Source organism: Nicotiana sylvestris, chromosome 3 (assembly GCF_000393655.2).
Source record: "Nicotiana sylvestris chromosome 3, ASM39365v2, whole genome shotgun sequence".
In the NCBI taxonomy this organism is placed as follows: Eukaryota; Viridiplantae; Streptophyta; class Magnoliopsida; order Solanales; family Solanaceae; genus Nicotiana; species Nicotiana sylvestris.
Window position 1 is genome coordinate 127,720,132 of NC_091059.1, and position 27,726 is coordinate 127,747,857.

The 27,726-nt window shown below is 39.8% G+C and overlaps 1 long non-coding RNA gene across 1 annotated transcript; it reads right to left on the reverse strand.

The window, feature by feature from the left end:
* Positions 1–433: 433 nt before the first annotated feature.
* LOC104229179 (uncharacterized) lies at positions 434–1,331 on the reverse strand. The gene is made up of 3 exons (XR_711546.2): positions 1,062–1,331; positions 894–970; positions 434–736 (listed from the first exon to the last, which is right to left on the reverse strand). It is a non-coding gene; the product is annotated as an uncharacterized lncRNA (long non-coding RNA).
* Between the last annotated feature and the right edge of the window lie 26,395 nt (positions 1,332–27,726).

The window sequence follows — 27,726 nt, forward strand, 5'->3', positions numbered from 1 at the left end:
TAGAAATTATACGAATCCGCTAAAAACATATCAATACTTACCTCATAAACAAAATAGGTAAAATTACTCCCACATATAACCTATTATTCACCTATTTTTAGTTTGCTAAAAAAATTACAACCATGTGTCAAAAGTAATAATGTTCGTAAAGAAGTTGAACACATAAGGAAAGAGTCCTAAGCTGATATGAAAGCCAATTTCCTTAAGTTTATAACTCAACTAATTTTTGAGTGTATGCTTGACGGTCATTGTTATTTACACATTAAACTATATTTGGGAGTGACAAACATAATTAACAGAGGTTTTATAGGGAGAGGAAAGTTTAAAAGAGGACACAAATAGATATCAAAATATCCAATAAAGAAACGGTTATAGACTTTTTTACCTAATGAAAATAAGACAATGTAGAAATGAGGTGAAAAAAGCCCAAAAGGAGAAAAAAGATAAGTGACTTTCTTAACCAAAGTTCCTAATAATAAGCATTTCAATCTGCCTCCTTTTATCTGTCTAAATCTAAATAGTAGCGAAAATCAAACATACCAAAACAATATAAGAAGCAACTATAATTTAACATATTTTAGTAGTCTGTTTGAGAAAAAAAATTACTGCAATATTCGACAATTGATCATATGACTCTCCATCATCTTCTTTTGAATTTACTCAACTGATTCTCTACATTCTTCCTCTGTAACCTTCTTCATCCCGATTCATAAATTGTTAGATGGCCCTTAAACACCTGAAATCATACCCTGTAATTTTTATGTGACCTAAAATAAAGGGGGGAAAGGAAAAAATATTCTTATAGTTTAATTAATTACTATATACCACTTTTATGTGACCCAAAATTAAAGAAAAAAAGAGAGAGAACAGTCTTAGAATTTAATTAACCATACCTTGATAGACAATGTGAATTATTGGTTTTCAGTTGCTGTAAAACTCTGATGGAGTATGAGTGTTTCTTAGAATTGGTCTGCATAAAGTAGACACATTAAAGAAATATTTTGTGTTGAGTATATCTGATCAAACACACCTAAAATTAAAAAGAAAAAAAATATTCCTACCATGGGTTCTTTGCAGCTTGTCCGATCCAACCATGGTTCTCATGAGTGAAAGAAAATCACGATACAGTGATTTTACTTCATTTTCTGTCCCACCATTACCTATACGAAGGTAAAAACTTCACCGAATATGGATTCTTATAAATGAGATTATTTAGGCATTAGTGGACAATAGGAACGAATCAATTTATCAAAACGGTGCATTCGCCATATGAAACGTTTTGTCGTAATAAAATACTATGAATAGAATCACTGCTTTCGTTTTGTGAAACGTTGGAGTAATTATTAGACTTTACTTCTTACAACAGAATAATAATTAGGGAATAGAAAAAATGCTGAAAGATTCAAAAAAAAAATTCCTCAGAAAAAAGATAAATGTTTTTCTTGGCTCGAGAGAGGTGTCACCTCACTTTCTTAATGCCCTCATATATATATATATATATATATATATATATATATATATATATATATATATATAGATCATGTTGATAAGTTAGTACAATAAATTCATATATACTCCTCCGGTCCACAATAAGTAACCAATTTTGTTTTTTTATTTTGGTCCAAAAGAAGTGTCTATTTATATAATCAAGAAAAAATTCAATTTATTTTTTCAAAATTACCCTTATGTACGTATCCCTAAAAAGTCATTTACTCCTCACATTTGAGAAGAAAAGTACTACTATAACTATGGTGCAATATTTAATAAAAGATAATTTAATCACACTAACTATTTTCATTTAAAATTTATTATTTTTTTAATGGGTGTGCTCAAAGTAAATTTGTCACTTGAATCTGAGGGAGTACAAGAAAATCCGAAGAGGGAACCACAATAACAGCTGGAAATGTTGCACGTGGTCCACGGGTTTCTTTGGGAAAACCACGGCGCAAAGCTTGGTTTAATTAACTGTCAAAATCGTGTGTTGGTACTAATGCGTGTAGTATTCCCTCGAAACCATTTTAATTAATTTTTTTATTATTATTTTTATTTATATTAAGAAATTTATTTTTTAACATTAATTAATAATGAAATTGACTATACACCACAAAAAAAAGGGCCAAAAATTTAAATAAAATGGACCGAAGGAACTATCAGTTAGACAATATAATGGCTTCATACATACATTTGAAAGGTCTTTTTTCTTATCTTATCTTTCAACAAGGTTGACTACATTTTAAGTCTCCATGAGACAAGGGTGGCGGTTGGGGCGGCTATTTTCGCCACGACTTGAAAGGCAACTCTCTTTCACTTCCACTATCCTTTTCGAGAATAATCTTAATGTCTATTAGTTTCAGAATTTAAGGTTTATGTATTAATCTTAAGGTTATCAATTTTGAACCCATTACTTTTTAAAATTATGAGTTTGTATGAGTTTATGTCTATTATTTGTTACAATTTTAGTGAATGTTTATATATAAATATATATTTTAATTTGCGTCGAAATTAAAATATTAGGTTCAAATGAATCTAGTTATGACGACCCGGCCAGTCGTCTCATGAGTTACCAGCCCGTTTCCCCCATTTTTGCTTCTTTATGCTTTGTTATCCTTGTTTTATGTGATCGGGTTGATTAGATTGAGTTCGGAGAGGATTTGGTGAATTGAGACACTTAGTCTTTTTTAAGAAGATTTAACATGGAAAAGTCAACCGGATGTTGACTTATATGTGAGAGGGCTCGAACGTGAGTTTCGATGGTTCGGTTAGCTTCGGGAGGTGATTTATGACTTAGGAGCGTGATCGGAATGGATTTTGGAGGTCCGGAGTAGAATTAGGCTTGAATTGGCGAAGTTGATATTTTGGCAATTTCCGGTTGATAGGCGAGATTTTGATATAGGGGTCGGAATGGATTTTCGAGGGTCGTAGTAGCTTCGTTGTGTCATTTGGGATGTCTGTGCAAAATTTCAGGTCATTCGGACGTGGTTTGGTTGAATTTTTTATCAAAAGTGTATTTCGGAAGATTTTAGAAACTTAGGCTTGAATTCGAGGTGATTTGGTAGATTTAATATTGTTTAAGGTGTTTTGATGATTCGAACAAGTTTGAATAAGGTATCGGGTTATGTTTGTGCTTTTGGTCGAGGTACCGGGGGCCTCAGGATTATTTTGGGTGGTTATCGGAGAATTTGGAACTTGGTTGCAGCAGTTGATATTGCTGCTTCTGGTGTTTTCGCACCTGCGGTTTGGGGACCGGTGCAGTGCCACATGTGCGGAAAGGGAGCCGCAGAAGCGGATTCGAGAGGTTTGGTCAGTAACCGCAGATGTGGTAGGTGAACCGCACCTGCGGAGTCGCAGATGCGGCGAGTGAACCGCAGATGCGGTTTGGCTGGGTAAGTGAAATTCCGCAGAAGCGAATGGTTAGACCACAGAAGCGGTACCGTAGAAGCGGGTTTTGCACCGCAGATGCGGAAAAGCCTGGGCAGAAGGTATATATTTCATCCTTCGCGATTTTTGAAGGGTTTAACCATTTTTGAACTCGAAATTGGGAGCTTTGGGCGATTTTGAAGAGAGAAATCAAAGAGACTTTGTTGAGGTAAGAATTTTGGACTTAAAACACTCTTCTATGGTAATATTTCATGGATTGGGACTGAAATTTAAAGAAATAAAGGAACAAAAATGGAGGTTTAGGGCTTGAGTTTAAGAGAGCTTAAATTGAGAATTTGAGGGGTCATTTGAACTCCGATTCTTATGTTTTTAATATGTATAAACTCGTGGGGAGACAAGAAATCTAATGATGTAAAATTTTTTGAGTTTTGAGAAGTGGGCCGGGGCTCGGGTTTTGCTAATTTCGGAATTTTTGGTATTTTTCGATTGTTTTCGCTTGGGCTTTGTCCCCTTAGCATATTGTGATGTATTCGTTCTGATTTTGGATAGATTCGATGCGAGTGGAAGCCGATTCGAGAGGCAAAAGCGTCGCGGAGTAGTATTTTCATCGATTCGAGGTAAGTAACCATTGTAAATCTGGAATTGAGGGTACAAAACTCCGGTATTTGACTTGCTTTGATAAAAGCGGTGACGCACATGCTAGGTGACAAGCGTGTTGGCGTGCACCGGTAGGGATTGTGAATTGGTCCGTCCCATAGCGACTATTAAGCCACATACTTGATTTGGGAATCTTATATTATTCCGCATTTCAGTCTTTTATACTGTATTATGGGCTGTATGCCTTATTTGGGGCCTTATGCCGACTTGTAGAACCCATAGGGGAGTTTTGACTGTTTTTCCTCACTTTACTTGTTAAAAACCATATCCTCAGTCATGTTTTTACCTGTTTAAATGATTAAAGCTGGTTTTATCACTCTATTCCGAAATGCGATGATTGTTTGGGCTGAGAGCCCTACCTTCTATTATGGTGCCCGAGAGGCTGTGAGGTTAATGACTGAGAGAGGTTGAGAACCCAATTGTGAGAATATTATACGTATATATTATGGATCGGGTTGCACGCCGCAGTGATATAGCGATTGGGCTGTAGGAGCCCCTCCGGAGTCTGCACACCCCCAATGAGCGCAGTCGACTATATATATGGATCGGGCTGCACGCCGCAGTGATATATGGATCTGGCTGCACGCCGCAACGGTTACTATGATTTCTGTTATAATGAGGTATATATATGAGCTGAGTGCTGAGAGTGAGTATTAAGTGACGAGAATTGAGTCCTGAGTGACTGAGAGGCTGCCCAAGTGGCCATATTCTGAGTGATTCTTTGCCCGAGAGGCCTTGTTATGCTGTTTTCATTGTTTCACTCTTTTTTAAACTAAGCCTCTGTTGGGGAATTCTGCTAAGTATACGATTTTCATGTTTCGAACTGAAAGTGTGGATCTTATGACGAAAACTGGTTTTAAACTGTAAATTTGAACAATAATCCTGTTGCTATTTTTAGTTATATGTTTTTAACTGCTCGTCACTATCTTCAGTCTTTATTTACTTTAGTTACTTACTAAGTTGGCGTACTCTTGTTACTCTCTGCACCATGTGTGCAGATCCAGGAGCCCGTGTGGCCGAGTGAGCATTTTTTAGCTGGTTCAGCTTTTGTTGGGGGATTCTAAGGTAGGTGCATGGCGTTCGCAGCCCTGATTTCTCCCCTCTATCTTATTATTTTTCCGTATTTCTAGACTATCTATGTAGTAGGTTGTTCAGACTTGTATTAGAGGCTCTAGACTCGTGACACCAGATTTGTTGGGCTATGTAGTAATCGCTGTGTTGATTTTTCGCATATTTCTATTATTTTAATACTTATAATGGATTCCGCATTCAAAACTTATGTTAGAAAAATGGCTTAATGTTATTGGTAAATGGGATGTGATTACGGGTTGTCGGCTTGCCTAGTACTATGATAGGTGTTATTATGACCGGTATTTGGGGTCGTGACAAGTTGGTATCAGAGCCTAGGTTACATAGGTCTCGCGAGTCATGATCCGATTTAGTAGAGTCTCGCGGATCGGTATGGAGACGTCTGTATTTATCCTCGAGAGGCTGCAGAACCTTTAGGAAAAACCTCATATTCTTGAAATTCTTGTCGTGCGAACTTGTTGATCCGAGTACTAAACTTCTGTTATTTTATTCTCTCACAGATGGTGAGGACACGAGCTACCGGACGGGGTGGATGACCACCAGTTCCACCATCTGAGGCCACCAGAGGTCGAGGTCGCGGTCGAGGCCGTGGCAGGGGCAGAGCAGCTAGAGCAACACCGGTAGACCCACCAACTGCCCCAATTCCTGATCAAGTCCTAGTTGTGGATGCTGCAGCAGCACCACTGCAGGCACCAGCTATGCCTATCGTGATTCCAGGCCTTCAGGAGGCCTTAGCTCAGATCTTGCCAGTGTGTACCGGTTTGGCACAAGCGGTTTCAGCTACTACGACCGCAGCTACTTCCCAGGCCGAGGGAGGCACCCAGACTCCCATTGCTCGCACACCTGAGAAGGTTGTGCAGGGATTACAGACACCGGGGGCACCTCTATCCAGCCGGTTGCACCAACTCAGGAGTTTGTAGTACGAGTTATGCCTGATGATGAGCAGCGTCTACTTGAGAGGTTTGGTAGGCTCCAGCATCCGTCATTCAGTGGTGCATTGGGCGAGGATGCCCAAGGTTTTCTAGATAAGTGCCAGCGGATGCTTCGGACAGTAGGGGTTCTTGAGACTAGTGGTGTGGCATTTACCACCTTTTAGTTTTCTGGGGCTGCCTTCACTTGGTGGGAGGCGTATGAGAGGCATAGGCCTGTTGGTGCAGTGCCCCTTACTTGGCAGCAATTATCTGTTCTCTTCCTGGAGAAGTATGTACCGCAGTCGCGACGAGAGGAGTTGCGCACGGAGTTTGAGCAGCTGCATCAAGGGGAGATGACAGTGATGCAGTATGAGATGTGGTTCTCTGAGTTAGCCCGTCATACGGTTTGGATGGTTCCCACAGATTGAGAGAGGATCAGGAGGTTTGTTGATGGCCTCAAGTATCATCTTCGAATTCTCATGACTAGAGAGAGGGTGATGGGTGCTACCTTCGAGGAGGTTGTTGATATCGCCCATGAGATTGAGACGGTTCATCGGCAGGAGCGAGAGGAGAGGGAGGCCAAGAGGCCTCGGGGATATGGTAGTTTCAGCAGTGCTCCTTCGAGGGGTTAGTTTCAGTAGGGCAAAGGTCGTTCTTTCAGACAGGCCCATTCAGCTAGCCTACGTTACCGTGGGGCATCTTTAGGCATGGTTACCACGGATCCCAGCAGGGCCAGTCATCACTCAGTGCCCTAACAACCCAGAGCTTGTCTCGTGCTCCATCAGTCTAGGGTTCTTCCATGCCGGGTCCTTCTACTGGTCATCCCGGTGCCAGGGGTTCCCTTCAGTCCCTATCTCCAGCACCGAGGAGTTGTTATGAGTGCGGAGTTTGGACATATGAGGAGGCAGTGCCCTCGACTTCATGATAGTCAGTCTCAGTAGAGGGGTCAGCCCTCGACTTCAGCTCTAGTTACTTCACCACCCGCCCACCCAACTAGAGGTGGGGGTCAGGCAGCCAGGGGTCACCCCAGAGGGGGAGGTCAATCAGGCGGTGGTCAGGCTTGTTTTTATGCTATCCCAAGGAGACTAGATGCTATCGCTTCAGATGTTGTCATTACATATATTGTTTCAGTCTGCCATAGAGATGCCTCTGTATTATTTGATCCATGTTCCACTTTTTCTTATGTGTCATCATACTTTACCCGTTATTTAGATATGCCCCGGGAGTTTCTTGCTTTACCTGTTCATGTATCTACCTTAGTGGGCGATACTGTTGTTGTAGACCGTGTGTACCAGTCATGTGTAGTGACTACTGGGGGTCTGGATACCCGAGTGGATCTATTGCTATTAAGCATGGTGGATTTTGATGTCATTTTGGGCATGGATTGGTTATCTCCGTGTCATGCTATTCTGGGCTGTCATGCTAAGACAGTCACCTTGGCTATGCCGGGTATGCCACGGATCGAGTGGCGGGGTGTGACTGATTATGTTCCTACTAGAGTGATCTCTTTCTTGAAGGCACAGTGTATGGTTGGGAAGGGTTGTCTTTCATATCTAGCATTTGTGAGGGATGTCGGAGCTGAGATTCCTAGTATTGATTCTGTCCTAGTTGTGAAGGACTTTCCCGATGTGTTTCCTGCAGACCTATCGGGCATGCCACCAGATAGGGATATTGATTTTGGTATTGACCTGGTGCCGGGCACCCAGCCTATTTCTATTTCGCCGTATCGTATGGCACCAGCGGAGTTAAAGGAATTGAAGAAGCAGCTTCAGGAACTTCTAGATAAGGGGTTCATTCGGCCTACTGTGTCACCTTGGGGTGCACCAGTTTTGTTTGTGAAGAAGAAGGATGGCACACTGAGAATGTGTATTGATTATAGGCAATTGAACAAGGTAACAATTAAGAACAAGTATCCCTTGCCTCACATTTATTATTTATTTGACCAGCTTCAGGGAGCGAGAGTGTTCTCCAAGATTGATCTCCGTTCAGGTTATCACCGTTGAAGATAAGAGATTCGGATATTCCTAAGACAGCTTTCAGGACCCGATATGGTCATTATGAGTTCTTGGTGATTTCTTTTGGGCTGACCAATGCCCCAGCAATGTTTATGCATTTGATGAACAGCGTGTTCCGGCCTTATCTTGACTCATTTGTCATAGTCTTCATTGATGATATTCTGGTGTATTCGCGTAGTCAGAAGGAGCACGCAGAGCATTTGAGAGATGTATTGCAGAGATTGAGGGAGGTGAAACTTAATGCAAAATTCTCCAAGTGTGAGTTTTGGCTCAGTTTAGTGGCTTTCTTGGGGCACGTGGTGTCCAGCGAGGGTATTCAAGTTGATCCAAAGAAGATAGAGGCGGTTCAGAGTTGGCCTAGGCCGTCCTCAGCCACAGAGATTCGCAGCTTTCTTGGTTTGGCAGGCTATTATCGTCGGTTTGTTCAGGGATTCTCATCTATCGCATCGCCCTTGACCAAGTTGACTCAGAAGGGTTCTCCATTTGTATGGTCGGACGGGTGTGAGGAGAGCTTTCAGAAGCTCAAGACAACTTTGACCACAGCTCCAGTGTTGGTTTTGCCATCAGCTTCAGGTTCCTATACCGTGTATTGTGATGCTTCGAGAGTTGGGATTGGTTGTATATTGATGCAGGATAATAGAGTTATTGCTTATGCTTCTTATCAGTTGAAGCCCTATGAGCAGAACTACCTCGTTCATGATTTGGAGTTGGCCGCCATAGTTCACACATTGAAGATTTAGAGGCATTACTTGTATGGCGTATCTTGTGAGGTATTCACTGATCAGTCTTTAGCATTTGTTCAAGCAAAAGGATCTTAATTTGAGGCAGCAGAGATGGTTGGAGTTGCTTAAGGATTATGATATTACTATATTGTACCATCCGGGAAAGGCTAATATGGTGGCCGATGCTTTGAGCCGAAAGGCAGTGAGTATGGGGAGTTTGGCATATATTCCAGTTGGGGAGAGACCTTTTGCAGTTGATGTTCAGGCCTTGGCCAATCGGTTTGAGAGATTAGATATTTCGGAGCCCAGTCGAGTTTTGGCTTGTGTGGTTCCTCGGTCTTCCTTATATGAGCACATCAGAGAGCGCTAGTATGATGATCCACATTTGCTTATCCTTAGGGACAGAGTTCAGCATGATGATGCTAGGGATGTGACCATTGGTAATGATGGAGTGTTGAGGATTTAAGGCCGAATTTGTGTGCCCAATGTGGATGGGCTTCGGGAGTTGATTCTGGAGGAGGCCCATAACTCGCGGTATTCCATTCATCTGGGTGCCGCAAAGATGTATCAGGATTTGAGGCAGCACTATTGGTGGAGAAGGATGAAGAAAGATATTGTGGGATTTGTAGCTCGGTGTCTCAATTGTCAGCAGGTGAAATATGAGCATCAGAGACCGGGTAGTTTACTTCAGTAGATGGATGTTTCTGAGGGGAAGTGGGAGAGGATCACTATGGACTTTGTAGTTGGACTTCCACGGACTTTGAATAAGTTTGATACTATTTGGGTGATTGTGGATCAGCTGACCAAGTCCGTGCACTTTATTCCTGTGTGTACTACCTATTCTTCAGAGCGGTTAGCAGAGATCTATATCCGAGAGATTGTTCGTTTGCATGGTGTCCCAGTTTCCATCATTTCAGATAGAGGTACTCAGTTTACTTTGCAGTTTTGGAGAGCCGTGCAGAGAGAGTTGGGTACTCAGGTAGAGTTGAGCACAGCTTTTCATCCTCAGATGGACGGACAGTCCGAGCGTACTATTCAGATATTGGAGGACATGTTGCCTGCTTGTGTCATTGATTTCGGAGGGTCATGGGATGAGTTTCTACTACTTGCAGAGTTTGCTTATAACAACAGTTACCGGTCGAGTATTCAGATGGCTCCATATGAGGCTTTGTATGGGAGGCAGTGTAGATCTCCTGTTGGTTGGTTCGAGCCCGATGAGGCTATGCTATTGGGGACCGATTTGGTACAGGATGCTTTGGGGAAGGTGAAGGTGATTCAGGAGAGGCTTCGTACGACGCAGTCAAGGAAAGAGAGTTATGCTGATAGGAAGGTTCGAGATGTGTCCTACATGGTTAGGGAGAAGTTTCTGTTGAAGGTTTCACCCATGAAGGGTGTTATGAGATTTGGGAAGAAAGGGAAATTGAGTCCTCGATTCATTGGGCCTTTTAAGGTGCTTCGGAGGATTGGGGAGGTGGCTTATGAGCTTGCTTTGCCACCCAGTTTGTCGAGTGTGCATCCGATATTTCATGTTTTTATGCTCCGGAAGTATATTGGGGACCTGTCCCATGTTTTGGACTTCAGCACGGTTCAGTTGGATGATGATTTGACCTTTGATGTGGGGCCAGTAGCTATTTTGGGTCGTCAGGTTCGAAAGTTGAGGTCAAAGGATATAGTTTCAGTGAAAGTGCAATGGAGGTCAGCCCATGGAGGAGGCTACCTGGGAGACCGAGCAGAAGATGCGGAGCATATATCCTCACCTATTCGAGGCTTCAGGTATATTTCTTGACTCGTTCGAGGACGAACGTTTGTTTAAGTTGGGGAGGATGTGACGACCCGGCCAGTTGTCTCATGAGTTACCGCTCCGTTTCCCCCATTTCTGCTTCTTTATGCTTCGTTATCCGTGTTTTATGTGATCGGGTTGATTAGATTGAGTTCGAAGAGGATTTGGTGAAGTTTAAGACACTTAGTCTCTTTTAAGAAGGTTTAACTTGAAAAAGTCAACCGGATGTTGACTTATGTATGATAGGGTCGGACGTGAGTTCCGATGGTTTGGTTAGCTTCGGGAGGTGATTTATGACTTAGGAGCGTGATCAGAATGAGTTTTGGAGGTCCGGAGTAGAATTAGGCTTGAATTGGCGAAGTTGATATTTTGGCGATTTCCGGTTGATATGTGAGATTTTGATATAGGGGTCGGAATGGAATTCCGAGGGGTGCAGTAGCTTCGTTGTGTCATTTGGGATGTCTGTGCAAAATTTTAGGTCATTCAGACGTGGTTTGATTGAGTTTTTGATCAAAAGCGTATTTCGAAAGATTTTAGAAACTTAGGCTTGAATTCGAGGTGATTTGGTAGATTTGATGTTGTTTGAGGTGTTTTGATGATTGGAACAAGTTTGAATAAGGTATCGGGTTATGTTTGTGCTTTTGGTCGAGGTTCCGGGGGCCTCAGGGTCATTTTGGGTGGTTATCGGAGAATTTGGAACTTGGTTGCAACAACTGATATTGCTGCTTCTGGTGTTTTCGCACTTGCGGTTTGGGGACCGCAGGTGCGGTGCCGCACGTGCGGAAAGGGAGCTGCAGAAGCGGATTTGAGAGGTTTGGTCAGTAACCGCAGATGTAGTAGGGGAATCGCAGCTGCGGAGTCGCAGATGCAGCGAGTGAACCGCATATGTGGTTTGGCTGGGTAAGTGAAATTCCACAGCAGCGGATGGTTAGACCGTAGAAGCGGGTTTTGGACCGCAGATGTGGAAAAGCCTGGGCAGAAGGTATATATTTCATCCTTCGCGATTTTTGAAGGGTTTAACCATTTTTGAACTCGGAATTGGGAGCTTTTGGCGTTTTTGAAGAGAGAAATCAAAGAGACTTCGTTGAGGTAAAGATTTTGGACTTAAAACACTCTTCTATGGTAATATTTCATGTATTGAGACTGAAATTTAAGGAATTAAAGGACTAAAAATGGTGTTTTAGGGCTTGAGTTTAAGAGAGCTTAAATTGAGGATTTGAAGGGCCATTTGAACTCCGATTCTTGTGTTTTTAATATGTATGAACTCGTGGGGAGACGAGGAATCTAATGATGTGAAAATTTCTGAGTTTCGAGAAGTGGGCCCGGGTTCGGGATTTTTGGTATTTTTCAATTGTTTTCGCTTGAGCTTTGTCCCCTTAGCATATTGTGACATATTCGTTCTGATTTTGGATAGATTCGACGCAAGTGGAGGCCTATTCGAGAGGCAAGGGCGTCGCAGAGTAGTATTTTCATCGGTTCGAGATAAGTAACCATTGTAAATCTGGAACTGAGGGTACAAAACCCCGGTATTTGACTTGCTTTGATAAAAGCGGCGATGCACATGCTAGGTGACGAGCGTATGGGCATGCACCGTTAGAGATTGTGACTTGGTCCGTCCCATAGTGACTATTAAGCCGCGTACTTGATTTGGGAATCTTATATTATTCCGTATTTTAGTCTTTTATACTGTACTATGGGTTGTATGCTGTTTGGGGCCTTGTGCCGACCTGTAGAACCCTTAGGGGAGTTTTGACTGTTTTTCCTTATTTTACTTGTTAAAAACCATATCCTCAGTCATGTTTTTACCAATTTAAATGATTAAAGCTTGTTTTATCACTCTATTCCTAAATGCGAGGATTGTTTGGGCTGAGATCCCTACCTTCTATTATGGTGCTCGAGAGGCTGTGAGGTTAATGACTGAGAGAGGTTGAAAACCCAATTGTAAGGATATTATATGTATATATTATGGATCGGGCTGCACGCTGCAACGATATATATATTGGATCGGGCTGCACGCCGCAGCGATATAACATTTGGGCTGTAGGAGCCCCTCTGGAGTCTGCACACCCCCAGTGAGCGCAGTCGACTATATATATGGATCGGGCTGCACGCCGCAGCGATATAGCATTTGGGCTGTAGGAGCCCCTCTGGAGTCTGCACACCCCCAGTGAGCGCAGTCGACTATATATATGGATCGGGCTACACGCCGCAGCGGTATATGGATCGGGTTGCACGCCGCAACAGTTACTATGATTTTTGTTATAATGAGGTATATATATGAGTCGAGTGCTGAGAGTGAGTATTAAGTGACGAGAATTGAGTCCCGAGTGACTGAGAGGCTGCCCGAGTGGCCATATTTTGAGTGATTCCTTGCCCGAGAGGCCTTGTTATGTTGTTTTCATTGTTTCACTCTTCTTTTTAAACTAAGCCTTTGTTGGGGAATTCTGCTAAGTATACGATTTCAAGTTTTGAACTGAAAGTGTGGATCTTATGACGAAAACTGGTTTTAAACTGTAAAGTTGAACAATAATCCTGTTGCTATTTTCAGTTATATGTTTTTAACTGCTCGTCACTATCTTCAGTCTTTATTTACTTTAGTTACTTACTGAGTTGGCGTACTCACGTAACTCCCTGCACTATGTGTGCAGATCCAGAGCCCGTGTGGCCGAGTGAGCATTTTTCAGCTGGTTCAGCATGTTGGGGGATTCCAAGGTAGCTGCATGGCGTTCGCAGCCCTGATTTCTCCCCTCTATCTTATTATTTTTCCGCATTTCTAGACTATCTATGTAGTAGGTTGTTCAGACTTGTATTAGAGGCTCTAGACTCTTGACACTAGATTTGTTGGGCTGTGTTGATTTTTCGCATATTTCTATCATTTTAATACTTATAATGGATTCCTCATTCAAAACTTATGTTTGAAAAATGGCTTAATGTTATTGGTAAATGGGATGTGATTATGGTTTGTCGGCTTGCCTAGTAATGTGATATGTATTTGGGGTCGTGACACTAGTACTTCAAAGCTCCATCCGCCTCTATTAATAGCCTTTTGTTTCTCCACTGTACTCCTTGCTCTTGATATGCTTTTCTTTTACGTCATTTCTTGTCCTGTAAACAAACTTAATAGATTAAGTTACTAAGTAGTATTTGTTTTAGAACATATAAGTATTTATTATGTCTATATCAAAATAATATCATCCTTTCGTACTCAAGTACTAGTTTATACTCAATTTATATCACATCGAGCATCTTGATTTGAACTACGACATTTATGCTGACACGTAGAGCTCAATAGACATGGTGTTTCATAGCTAGAAAATCGAACATGTGACGGTTATGAATTACACTTATAACACTACAGAGATATATGTTAAGATGTATGTACTTTTCATCTATTATTATGCAATATTCAAAGAACTTTCATTTGTACAATAGCATACGTCATTTTTGGTATAGACAAACAACCGTTTTTTCCTAGTGAAGTTTATTCCCACGCACTGTTTTTCAACTTCAGTTTCAACAGAATATTCATCCAATTAAACATCTATGCAAAAGATCTAGCTAGATAACAAATTCTCCAATTAATTAAATAAACATCAAATAAATGAACGTGCAAGGAAAAAAGGTGAATATCCTAATAAGAGCGGACATAAAAGTTATCTAACATCCACATAATGTGTTCTAAAATATTCTAACAAGTGGATTCACTAAGATATGATTTTCAATCTTATAACTAGTGGAGTATTAGCTTTTGGATTCTTACCTAGCCTAACGACAAATAAAGAAGATTAGTTGTCTTCAATAGAGTCCGAGTCGGAACCTAAATGTTGTTAATTTTGACTCAAAATACGTTTTTAATGATTAAAAAATGTTATATTTCTATATATAACGCGGTTTTATATAGCGTTATATTTTAACGATGTTTTGGCCGTTAAAGTATAGCGCGGTGTAAAACAACGTCATATATGTATAACACATAAATAAACAGTGTTATGCTGACCTGATGTGACGGATATGTATAGCGCGGTTATATATATATATATGTGTGTGTGTGTGTGTGTGTGTGTGTGTGTGTGTGGGCCCACCAATAAGTCTCATGTGGTTAACTGACATAACAATAATTCAAATGGGTATAGCGCTCTTTAAAAGAGCGCTATACATCAAAAAATTCAGCCCCCGAGCTAGGCATTGCCTTATTTAAAGGCGTTAGGATTTTATGAAAATCCATTCAAAAAATATTCTAACTCCCCTTCATATTTTTCTTGTTGTTATCAAGCATTTTTTATAATGTCTGAAGAGCGAAAAATAAGAGTTTCATTATATTGTGGGGGGAGGTTATAGTGGAGAATAATTTTGTGAGGTATAGTTTATCTCCACAGTGTCATATTAAATTGCCGCTTACAATGGAGTACGATATATTGATATCGTTGTTACGTAAAAAATGAGAGTGAGGAAATATTTTGTGAACCTTAAAGTAACCTGTAGATATCCGTATTCTGTGACTCCACAGAGGTTTGCTTGTCATTCTGAGTTTAACATCGAAGATGATGAAACTCTGAGAGATTTTTTGCGTATTCCGGATGAATACAGGGAATTTGTTGTGATAAAATTGTTGGAAATGTATGTCAACGCTGAAGACGTTCGCAATAATGAGATTGCGCAAAAGAAGGGATAACCCCCAGTCATCGGGTGGTTATTTTGGAGCAATTTTAGCCCAACAGGTTCCGGCTGAAAGAGTTTGGCCAGATCTTAACTTATCTCCGCGGGCGAACGAGGCGCAAGGAAATAATTTCTCTCCTACTTTACATAATCCACAAGACGACTGGTAAACTTCAATTTTTCTTTCTGTTACGATATTTTTTTTGTTATTGAATTTGTATTAACATTCATATATTCCACAGGGGGTACCGTCCGAATATGAATTTTACAAGTTATGACCCCACGCTCAGTTGGAATATACTTAGTTTTGGCGTGTTGGATCACGGTGGTCCATCCGGGAGTCATCACCAACAGAAAAATGTCCAACATGGAATGTCAACACAGTATGACTTGTAAGTGAAATGATATAACTATATGTAAAGTATTTATCAAGTTGAGTAGCTTATCATTTTGTTGTTTGTGTAGTGAAAATGAGCAACTTTATGGTCCTGACATCACTCAGTTGCCCGTAGATAATGTATTTACTCGGGATTTGGCAGATGCTCATAGTCAGGAAGATAATAGTGATTTTGACAACAATGCCGATGAGTTTGGAGATGACACACTCTTCTCTGACGAGGGTGATGATAATGAGGAAGTGAATGTCGAACCTGAGCTGACGAGGGAGCATGCTCCTCCACCTCTTATTAGACCAAGAGTGTACGAGTACCACGTGCCATTTCATTCAAGGCGTATTTCCTACCTTGATAATTTGCCAAGTATGCCGGATGTGGATGCCCTCACAAGGAATGCTGACAAATTTCGGTCAGCAATGTGGGATGAGTCTAGGGCATCGGTGCTGGCAAAGGGCAAGCATTTTCCCAATAAAGCACGCCTAACCAGGGCTGTAAAAATGTATAGCATAAGAGAGTGCCGTAAGATGACGGTATGTAAGTCAACTCCGGATGTATACAAGGACGTATGCCGTAGATACTTTATGGGTTGTAACTGAATGTTGCGTGCGAGCAAAAAGGAAACAGGGTTGTGGAAAGTGGGTAAATATATTAGCAACCACATTTGTGAAATGGGCACATTCAATGAGAATCACTTCAACTTGGATGTAGACTTGATTTCTCTTGTCTTGATTCCACACTTGGAAGTGTCCATTAGGTACAAGATCAAAGAGTGTATTACATCCGTCCACTAGGAATATGGGTGTACTATTACCAAAAGAAAGGCATATTTCGGGCGCAAACGTGCATTTGAAATAATTTATGGTGATGGGGATAAGTCATTTTCATCTCTACCCAGGTACATAACCGCACTGAAACAATTTAATCATGAGACTGTTGTTGAATGGAGGCATGAGCGGAGTCCGGGAATATCAGAATATATATTTAGATACGTGTTCTGGGCATTTAAACTAGCAATTGATGATTTTGTGCATTGTCGTCCGGTAATTTCCATAGACGGTACTCATGTCTATAGAAAGTATGATATTAAGCTATTGATCGTCGTTGCAATAGATGTCAATGGATAAATATTTCCACTAGCTTTTGCCATTTGTGCCAATGAAAGCGAAGAGACGTGGACGTTATTTTTGAACCACTTGAAGTAGCATGTTGTCAAACAGCGTTCAGGTATTTGTCTAATATCTGATCGGCATGGTGGTATTTTAAGTTCTGTGCGGCATTTGCCTGAATAGCAGGAACCATATGCATACCACCGTTACTGTGTGAGGCACCTGAAGGCCAATTTTCAGAAGAAATATCCCACCAAGGAATTGCATGATTTAATGTGGATGGCTACAACTGAGCACCAGCAGTGCAAATTCAGGTGGCGCATGGGAGCGATCCGACAGTTAGACGAAAGAGCCTATAATTGGCTGATGGGACTTGAGCTTCACAAGTGGATATTGCATGCTGATAGTGGCAGATGATGGGGAGCCCTGACTACAAATGTATCGGAGTCATTCAATAGGTTATTGAAGTCTGCGCGTGGATTGCATGTCATTGTCATGGTCCGGATGACATTCAAACAGATGGCGGAGAGGTTTGTTGAAAGGCATAGAGCTGCATCGGAATTGATGGACATGGGTGTTGAATTTATGGCAATACCGATGAGAAGATTTGAGAAATACAGGAGGCGAGCACATTGATATTCATATTTACAGTATGATCACGACCGGGGTATTTTTGAAGTTCGCACTGCTATCCGCAGACACTGAGGGAATAATCTACACGCCGTGAATGAAGCCAACAGGTTGTGTTCATGTGGGAAATGGACCATCTACCACATGCCATGCGCACATGCCATGAAGTGCTTTCAACAAGTTGGTTTAGGGGCAACCCACTATGTTGATAGGCAATACAGTGTTACTACATACGTAAACACATATAGTGGGCAGTTGCAACCATTGAGTGCTGAGCATTATTGGCAGCCAGAACCATTTAAAATGCTGTGTAACAAGGACTACTTGCGCAAGCTGCAAGTGCAAAAGAGAACGCATATACGGAACCAAATGGATGTTGGTGATACAGTTTATGTGCGTAAATGTGGCAAATGCTCGAACAGGACACGACCGTCGTAAATGTCCTTTAGTTGGTTTGGGTGGCGGTGGTAATCCATCTCCTGGTGCAAGTTCGCCTAATGTACCCAATTATCAAGGATACACCTAGTGTTTTATTTTCATAATATTTTTCTTAATTAAGTGTCTATACTTGTTTATGTTGCAAGATGTATCAAATAAAATTATGTTCCACAACCTTATTAAATCTTATTATCTAACATGACCTTTTGAATGGGGATGATGATATGATAGTTCCAACATTCAACTTATTGGTGTTAGTAAAGAAGAACAATATGAAGATTGAAATTTCATAACATAATACTTCAAGAGAAAAAAGCACAACAACCATAACTAAAACAACATACATGAAAATAAAAGATAATAAAAGGATAAATCAAGACAAACACGTCCTAGTACCAAGTAAAACCAGATTAGTACAAACAGGATATCCGTCTCCCTTCACGTACACATTGAAGATAGCACGCAGTGGTGAAACATCAACCAACGTAAATTTGACGACGAAACCTCGACTGATAAAACTCTCCAACACAAAAAGTCTCCAGGCTACCTTGAACCTTCTTTGATCACCAACACTCATATTTACATACCACTCTTTGCCACGATGGCGAAGATACGCGTGTTCTAATATTGGAGGAAGATACTTGCAAATTTTTCTTGGAATATATTTTTTTTAAAAAGCATTACTATTAAGTTACGGAAAATATGAAATTGAACAAAGATATACAATACTGATGTATATATATTTTCTGGAGTTAAGGTATAACAAACAAAATTATTTTATGTTAAAGAAATAAAGTTTAATGGACATAATAATTTACCAGATCATTATCATCGATGCATGAATCAGTCATAACCACTTCAAATGTTGGAGGGTTCTCTTCTTCATTATCACTGCTAGTAGAAGAGTAAACATCACTGCTAGTAGAAGAGTAAGATAGGGCTCGTTTGGTAGAGGAAGAGTCATCTATGGTTTAGGGTTTGAATTTGTGAGTGTGTTTTATGTTTTGAGTATCTGACTATATATATAGGGACACGCATAACATATCGCGGTTAAATACTACATTTTGTGTGAATATATATAGCGCAGTTGAATACTAGTTTTGTGTGTTGTCTTGTCGGTCTAAAAAGCTGACCGACTGCGAAAAAGCTATTTCGTTTCAGAAAAAGTCAATATGTATAGCGCGGTTAAATACTATGTTTTGTGTGTTGTCTTGTCGGTATGAAAATCTGACCGACTGCGAAAAAGCTATTTCATCTCAGAAAAAGTCAATATGTATAGCGTAGTTAAATACTATGTTTTATGTGTTGTCTTATCGGTTTGAAAAGCTGACTGACTGCGAAAAAGCTGTTTTGTTTCAGAAAAAGTCAATATGTATAGCACGGTTAAATACTATATTTTGTGTGTTGTCTTGTCGGTCTGAAAAGCTCATCGAATGCGAAAAAGCTGTTTCGTTTCAGAAAAAATCAATATGTATAGCGCGATTAAATATTACGTTTTGTGTTTTTGTCTTGTCGTACTGAAAAGTTGACCGACTGCGAAAAAGCTATTTTGTATCAGAAAGAATCTTTAACACGCCAAGCATATAGCAGTTAAATACTACATTTTGCATGAATATATATAGAGCGGTTAAGTACTACTTTTTATGTGTTTCCTTGCCTATAAATAACATGCGCATTCTAGTTATTTTTTGCGCTTAACAATAACCAATAGCAAATATTTCCATAAAAGTAAGGTTTTTTTTACGCTTTAACAAATGTCTGAATCCCTTTATGTACCAAGGTGAGAGTGCGGTAAAATATGCATGATGAATGACTATTGGGATGATGGTGAAGTTGGACGCCGCTACTGGATGTGTATGAACAAGTTTTATAGGGTTCCTAACGAACCTGTTTGCAATTTTGAGGTATGGATTGATGAATCCTGTCAGTAGGAATACTACAAAGAAAAGTTGCAGTATCTAGAAAAACAGTGGGAATATGAACAACATTACAAACAAGAAGTTGTGGAGATGAAGGAGAAACTCAAAGAGGTAGAAGAAGAAAAACATAAGCTGGAAATAAAATTTAAGTGGTTGGAGCAGAGAATACTAGGCGGTGATGACTAAACAATGACATGTACGTTTTGAGCATAGTAGTGTATCTTTATATTTCCCTTGTCATGTGCTTTCATTAGTTATACTGAATTTAAGTTATGTTAAGTTTCTATGTTTGTGTTTGTGTTGTAGTGTTAAAATAAAGAAGAAATGCGGTAATAAAAACATAATGCGCATATTATGTAAGCATAAAAAAAATTATTGTTATTATTTACATAATTTATTATATACATAAAATACAAAAAAAGGAAATCAATGAGTCCCACAACCCTTGTGCTTCAATGCAACCGCTGGCCTGAGGGGCATTCCCTCCCGCCCGGATACACTATCAGGATCATCCTCATCACGCTGCCTCTTTATATGAGGATGCGCTGCAACATGATCGTCAGTTGGGCTGGCAGGGTTGGTAGAAGAGGCCGTCGGTCCATCAACAACCTACAAAATAATGAATAAGCTCAGTATATGAAAATGTATATTAGTAATGTACGTGTTAAGTCAAAAATATTTTCTTACCATGGTCTCGTTAGGCTCTTGAATATAAGCATCCGTGGTGTCCTCAGCATCGCACAAAGTGGCATCCGTGACGGGCTGTGATGAAGCCTTAATAAAAAAATTAAAAAATAATTTATGGCGAATCAATGAGAAGAAAAACAAATTAAAATTTAATAGTAATACAAACATAGTTGCGTCAGTGATAGATCACAACACTCGACAACGATGAGCCAAAACTCAACCTGCGCCCACCATCCACGTCTCGGGTCGGCCGATCCTCATCTGTGGTTGATGGGCCTGAAAAGAACTGCTCCCAATCTCCGGTGAAGCTCATGCCCGTATTCAACAATAGATCTGACGGGGTCACCTGCGATGCTGACAGCGACAACTAAAGGCTATATGACGACATGCTGCTGGGATGCTCGTCTGGCTGAGGAATGTAACCTGTAAGATCAGCTCCAACCTCCTCATCAGGTGCTTCAACGCCCCCTTGATGGGGACCACCTCCTCGCCGACCCCCACGACCCCCGTGGGGTATCCCCTGCCTCGTGGGATAGCCTTGCCTCGTGGGACAGCCCTGCCTCGTCCCCGTCCCCTCGGGTGTGCGATAGGCCTACCCCGTTGGTAGTGCTCTGGCGCCACATAACCAGGGTCGTGATCTAAGCGCTTGCCCTCTCTGGCTCACTGCAGTGTCCCGGCAGCTAGCTCTGTCACCTGCAGGTCATACTCCTACAAAGCGACCATAGGATCGCCGGCATGCTGTTGCATCTGCAGTCCTAACTGGTGGAATAAATGTAGTCCAATAGCCTGCACAACATGTAAACTATAAATTACAGAACACTATATCACAATTATAAGTATGAATACCAAATAACATACCAGTGCCTTGTACCTCCCGGCATATGGAACATACCGACTGCCAGCTTGATGAATGGGATTCCCGACAAAAGGTTGGGTAACACAGCGGTACCAGGATGTATAGAGCTGAATAGTCGTTGTCTGGATCTGTGAAGGTAGGGGCGGAATCAGGTTAGCTCGCTGGTCCCAAGTATGGATCTGTGCCTCTAGCCATGCTTCAAATGCGTCGTCCGCCGTGGAACGATCATCCCGCTGATAATGTGTAGCCTCCCATGTAGGCCCCTTTGATATATACTGTAGATGGCCGCTCTGGCAAAGTACCAGCTCCGTGGCATGACGCTCCACAATATCGAGGTACATCAGCGGGACGGAAGTGTTCCAAATCAGTCGGCCGACCGAGCAATAATCGGGCAGGCCACCTATCAAGTCATCGTTGTATGGCGTCCAGATGAACTATCACATAAGAACAAAAAAGTGAGTATGCGCAACACAAGTGAATCTATACCAAGTAAGTTTAGGTATACATTTACCTGTGCACCCTCCAGCATATTCAACACATCCCTGCAAAGAGGGAGATTATGATGAGCATCATAATCTCGTACATATCCACGCCGGAGAACCCACCTCCTAGCTAGAGGGAGAAACTTGAGGTGGTGCATCCGGAGGTAATGGTGGTAGAGGTGGCTGCAACGGCAGGAACCGCTTCCAGACCCAAACCTAACATACAAAGTTGACGTAAAGTTTAAGATAAATTTTGACTAGATAGAATTGGAAGTAATGAACAGAGTATTCGAATATGTTGTCACCTGTAGAAGCGGCAGAAAATCACATACGTCGCTCTGGGTGCCAATGCTCGCCCGTCACAGATGCCTGTACATGTAAGCGAGAATAACAGCACCCCAGCTATACTGGATAAATCATCTAGTAGCTGAAGATTATGTAGAAATCGCAAACTCACTAGATTTCCCGAAGTGTTCGGGAACAAGACTCCCCCAAAAAGAAGGAGTAGCACCAACCTCGTATACCAGTGAATATGTAGATCATCTGTCTCGTCGGTGATGTTTGGCCCCTGAATGTACAGTCTTATCTTGTGGCCTAAAACCAGTGAGCTGCAGCAGCAAGTCCAAATACTACACACGCATTATATATCTCATACCTTGAGGCAGTGCAACGGGCAGTCCATCAACAAGCATCCTGTATAAAACCTCCACGTCCTGCAGCATGATGGTGGCCTCGCTAATGGGCAGGTGGAAAGTGTGCATCTCCGGTCACCACTGCTCTATCAAGGTCGTGATCAAAGACCAGTCGAGCTGCAGCCGCCCAATCTCAAAAATCCCGTAGAAGTCCGTATCCCGCAGACACTGGACTACACGGGGATGGAAATCTCTGCCTCTCATAAAGTCCCACAAGTCGTCCACTCTCCTCGCGCGGAGAGGCTGGGTTAGTAGCTCTCCCTCCCATACGTAGGAGGACCTATGATCGCCATGTAACACTAATAGCTCATCGGAGACAGGTCCAGGATGCACATGCGACACGTCCATGTCATCTACTGTAAATTAACAATATTAATTGTGTATTTGTTTTATAAATTAAATAATTAATTTTTGTAAATTATAATTTGACAAAGTATATATCTATGGGTTCCATGCTCGATATTTGAGGCCCAGTAGTACCAAGCTATCCTGAATTCTTATGTGTGTAAATTTTAATATTTTTCATAATTTTGTGTGTTTGTTTTATATATTAAATAATTAATTATTGTAAATTGTAATGGGGCAGAGTATATACCTATGGGTTCTAGGCTCGATATTTGAGGCCCAGTAGCACCAAGCTATCCTGAATTTTTATTTGTGTCAATTTTAATATTTTCATAATTTTGTGTTTTTGTTTTATAAATTAAATAATTAATTTTTGTAAATTAAAATTGGATAGAGTTTGTGTTTGATCTATCAATATAATAGATACATAAACTACAGAGATTCTACGCTAAAAGGCTCTACATTTTACTACGTTAAAAGGCTCGACATTTTACTAAGCTAAAAGGGCACTAGTCTTTAAGCAAATAAATAATCTAAACTAGATAAAAACAACAAATATATTTTAATAACATAACATTCACGAAATTACATATAAAACAGTAAAAGAAATTTATGAATATTTTTATTAACAAAAAAAATGATTTCTCAAATTTTAAATATTTTTTTAAAACACTAATATCTTAGTCCGGATAAAAATAACATACTAGTTTAATCGCAAACAAAACACAAAACAACATGAAAACACATTCAAGACAACTAATATGCATTATTATACGAATTTCGACATAAACTAAACCGGAATACCTCGATTTATGTTTTTCGAAAAGTCGATGAATTGAAAATTTGAGCCCGAAACGAGGAAACCACAACAATAGAAGGCTTGGGTAGGATGTGAAACCTACATTCTTATCTTTTTGTGTGATGGGTGGGGTTCACTAAAAAAAATTTAAGATGAAATTTTGGGAGGGGGGGACCGATCTGTTTTGTTTAGAAAAATGGGGTCGTCTAGTTCGATGATCGTGAGGAAGAAGAAGGGGCCCTATTTATCTATATATAGTGCTTTTTATTACTGCTCTATACCCATATAGTGCGGTTATATAGAGCGCTATGCTTAACTGTCTTATCACCACTGCATAGCGCGTTTCTTTAATGCGTTATACATATACATAGCGCTCTTTTAAAGAGTGCTATACTTTAACGGCCAAAACTCCATTAAAGTATAGTGCTCTTTAAAAGAGCGTTATTTATAAAATAGTCATTCTTTTTTTTTACACTCATTTATGTCAAAAGACCACAAATTGTTTCCGAATATTCATGCTGAACTTTGATTTGACAGCTACCGGTACATTGAATACCAGAATAGTCAGTAGTTAATTAAATCGAAGTATTTAATTTGTGTTTTCATATTCAAATGTCAAAGACTGGTCTGTACTCAGTAGTCCCAGTATTGTAGATAAGATATATTCCAAAAAGGAAGGAAGGAAGAAATTAACTGGAAAAGGCTCACAAGTTGCCGCATTAGCAGAAACCTCCCGAAACCCATACGAGTTATACACACAGAGATTTGGAACTTACTTTTCTGAATTACTTGCGAATACGGCAGAGAAGGATGTTCCAGTAACAACAAATTTTTGCGTCGAGATAAATAAATAATCAAGACTAAAAAATTGCATAATAAATATAGTATTTGATTTCAATAAACAATGAGTGTTACAATCTCTATAGTATTCCTCTGGTTATTCAAGAATGTAAACTACCTTGATGAGCTTGATTTTGATTTGATTCAAAGGCTTGTAAAATTTGGTCTTGAATCTCTTTCTCAAACTTGAATTTAGATTTGATCACGAACAAGTAATTTGATCTTGAACGCCTTGGTATTTGATTTTGTCTTCGTTCTTGATCTTGAATTTGTAGCTTGAGTGCTTGAACTTGTAGCTTCTAGAGAATTCTGCGGCGTTTGATCCACGAGCTCTCTGCTTGCTGACTTGACTTGATATGCCACCCTTTCTTGACACATGACATGATTTCATTGGCTTATTTATTTGACTTGGATTCCCACATCATTTGACACGTGACATGATTTTACTGGCTCATTCCTTTGACTTGGATCGTCACATCACTTGACACGTGACATGAGCCTGGGCTTTAAGATGGACTAATAGCTATTTGGACCTTGGGCTAATGAAGCGGGCATATCATTTAATTTTTAGTCCAATTAAATGAACTAGCCCAACACACATATATTAGATTTAGATAATTAACCCAATTTACTAGTCACCTTATTTGTTTGGACTAGTGTTTTGAATTTAATATGGTCCAAATTATTTTATGAATTTAAATCCGATAAAATTTAAATGCTTACAAATACCCCCAACTTCAAGACTTATCGGATATTAATCTTCTAAAACTAGGCTTGAAGTACGCATGAGTACCACGCTTTCACTTATTTTTGGTACGTGACTTCACGCAAAAATTTGGCAATAACTTTAAAAGGCCGTGAACATTTGAGTGAGAAATTAGGCCACTTAGTACAAACTACAAAGATTCATTTATTAGTCATTTATACGTATTGCATTTATCTTTGAATTCTTCAAAGGAATTCAATCCTTCTTTTCTTTTCTTTTTCATACCTTGATGTACTTCTGATTGAAAAAGGATCTGGACGTATTTTTAAGGATGTAAACACCCAATTAAATTCTCACATAAACATATATCCTTATAGGAAATAATTTTGTGGCCATTTATTGAATGATAGAAATTCACGGCAATCCAACATCTTTAAGGATTCTTTCTATACTTATCACATAAACTGCTTTCCATGTCAATGCTTGAGGATAGTTTAATGTGGAGTCCTAGTACTACCTCGACTTGATCATGTACTGATTTTTTTATTTTTTTTATTTTTTATTTTTAATAGGAACATGTTATCCTCAAAGATTGGATAGGAATAGGATCCTTATGGTCTTATCAAGAGACTAGCCGGGCTTGCCCGTGCGATGCATGGGCCCGAAATGAATAATATTATTTCAAACTTGAGTCATATTTATATTTGATTTTTTTTTAACTTTTAGCCCGCGTCAGAAACTATTTACATTCAGCCGAGAAAGTATATAAAATTTGTATAATTTTTGTATATATATATATATATATATTTCGACTATTATTTTGAGAGCGACCATACAATGTCATTTTCCTTTTAATAATTTTGCCAATCCGTCGGCCAAGTCAAGTATGAACAACCTTTAAAAGAACTAAACTCTAATAAAGGTATACCCAAATATCACATAGTTAAAGTAAGACAAATTCACCACTTAGTATCTTTACACTGTTAGTAATCTGTATTTGTAAATTAATTCTGAAAAAAAAAATAGAATAATATATAAACAGAAAATGTAAAGAGACAAAAATCAATTCGAGCCCACTGAATTCACAATTTTTTCTTAAGGAATTTAATCCCTTCCTGGTACCCAAGGTTATGGATTATTTCCTCCCAGGATAGAACGAATTACACACTGGTATAGTGGTACTTCAAACCCCAGTGTTTCAACGAACACAAAGTTCGGTAGCAAATAACACTTACTATTGCTTTGTTTGATGTTAAAAGTATGCAGAAGAAGGAGGAGAAACTCAGAAAATAAATTCTAAGAGAATGAACTTGTATTTATAGCCAAAGTTGGGCTGGAAACTGAAGAGGTACAACTCTTCAGAATGGGTGTTTATGCAAAACGCTCATAGCATAAATACCATAACATAAATGGCTAATTTATGTAATAATAAACCGGGAATTGAAGAGGGAAGTTTAATTTTCAGTTACACAACTAAAAAACGGAAAACTGATTGGATTTAATATTAATATTTATTTTAGTATTAATATTTTGTTATTAAAACAGATATTTAATAATATTTCTGTTAATATTTTACTATTAACAAATAAATTTGGTCCAAAAAATTAATCAATCAATCGATCATTTGACCAAATCCGAATCTGAAGCCGAAGCCGAGCTGAGCGAGTGATGATGATGGCGCGAGGCTTGCCTTCTTCTCAACTCTTTAAGAGCTAGAAGAAGAGCAATTGCTTATATACCCATAAAAAACCTCTTCATCTTCCAATATGGGACAATGTTCCTTCATCAAGGGGGAGAACATAAAATTTCACTTAAAAATTTCATTTCCCTCCATTTTCCTTTTACCCTCTTTTAAGCATTTAATATACTTAAACCCCAACAATCCCCCACATGAATGGGGAATGGCTATATCACAGAAATATACATGAAAAACTGTGTGATTCACAAGCAAGGATTAATTGCATCTGGATAAATAGGTTTCCCTTTGAACTTTCCGTAGTGAACTTATGTCGGATATACTCGGTCAATCGGTAGATTTGATATCTTTGAACCGTCAAACTTTGGTGTATACGTAGACAACCATAAGTTACACAACCAACCCTTAACCGTCTTTGGTTCTCATTCTTGTGTTCGTTTCATCCATGAACATCGTCTGGTTTCATAAGTGCATAGAGAACTGGCCTTACAAAGTTCTCCGTGAAGCGGCTAACACTTCAAACTTACATAGATGATTCCTAAGTGTGTCATCCCGTAGATACACTATTTGATATACCCCGTATCAAATTTAGAAATCATTAAAAGCCTTAATGCTTTATCATTGGTACTGAACATTGTCTCATCACGAGAATAGACCTAAAGTTTAGTTGACAATGTTGAACCGTCATTAATGACTTTGTTTGATCTCATTGAACCTAGATCTTGGGATCTCCAGTCTTCTAGGTAGAGTTATCGCCACTATGACTTGTTCTCGGCCATAGTCCAATTCCCATTGATGATTTCTCAACTACCTCTCTAGTTAGGCCTTTTGTAAGTGGATCCAACATATTATCACTTGACTTTACATAGTCAATCGTGATAATTCATCTGGAGAGTAATTGCCTAACAGTTTTATGTCTTTGTTGTA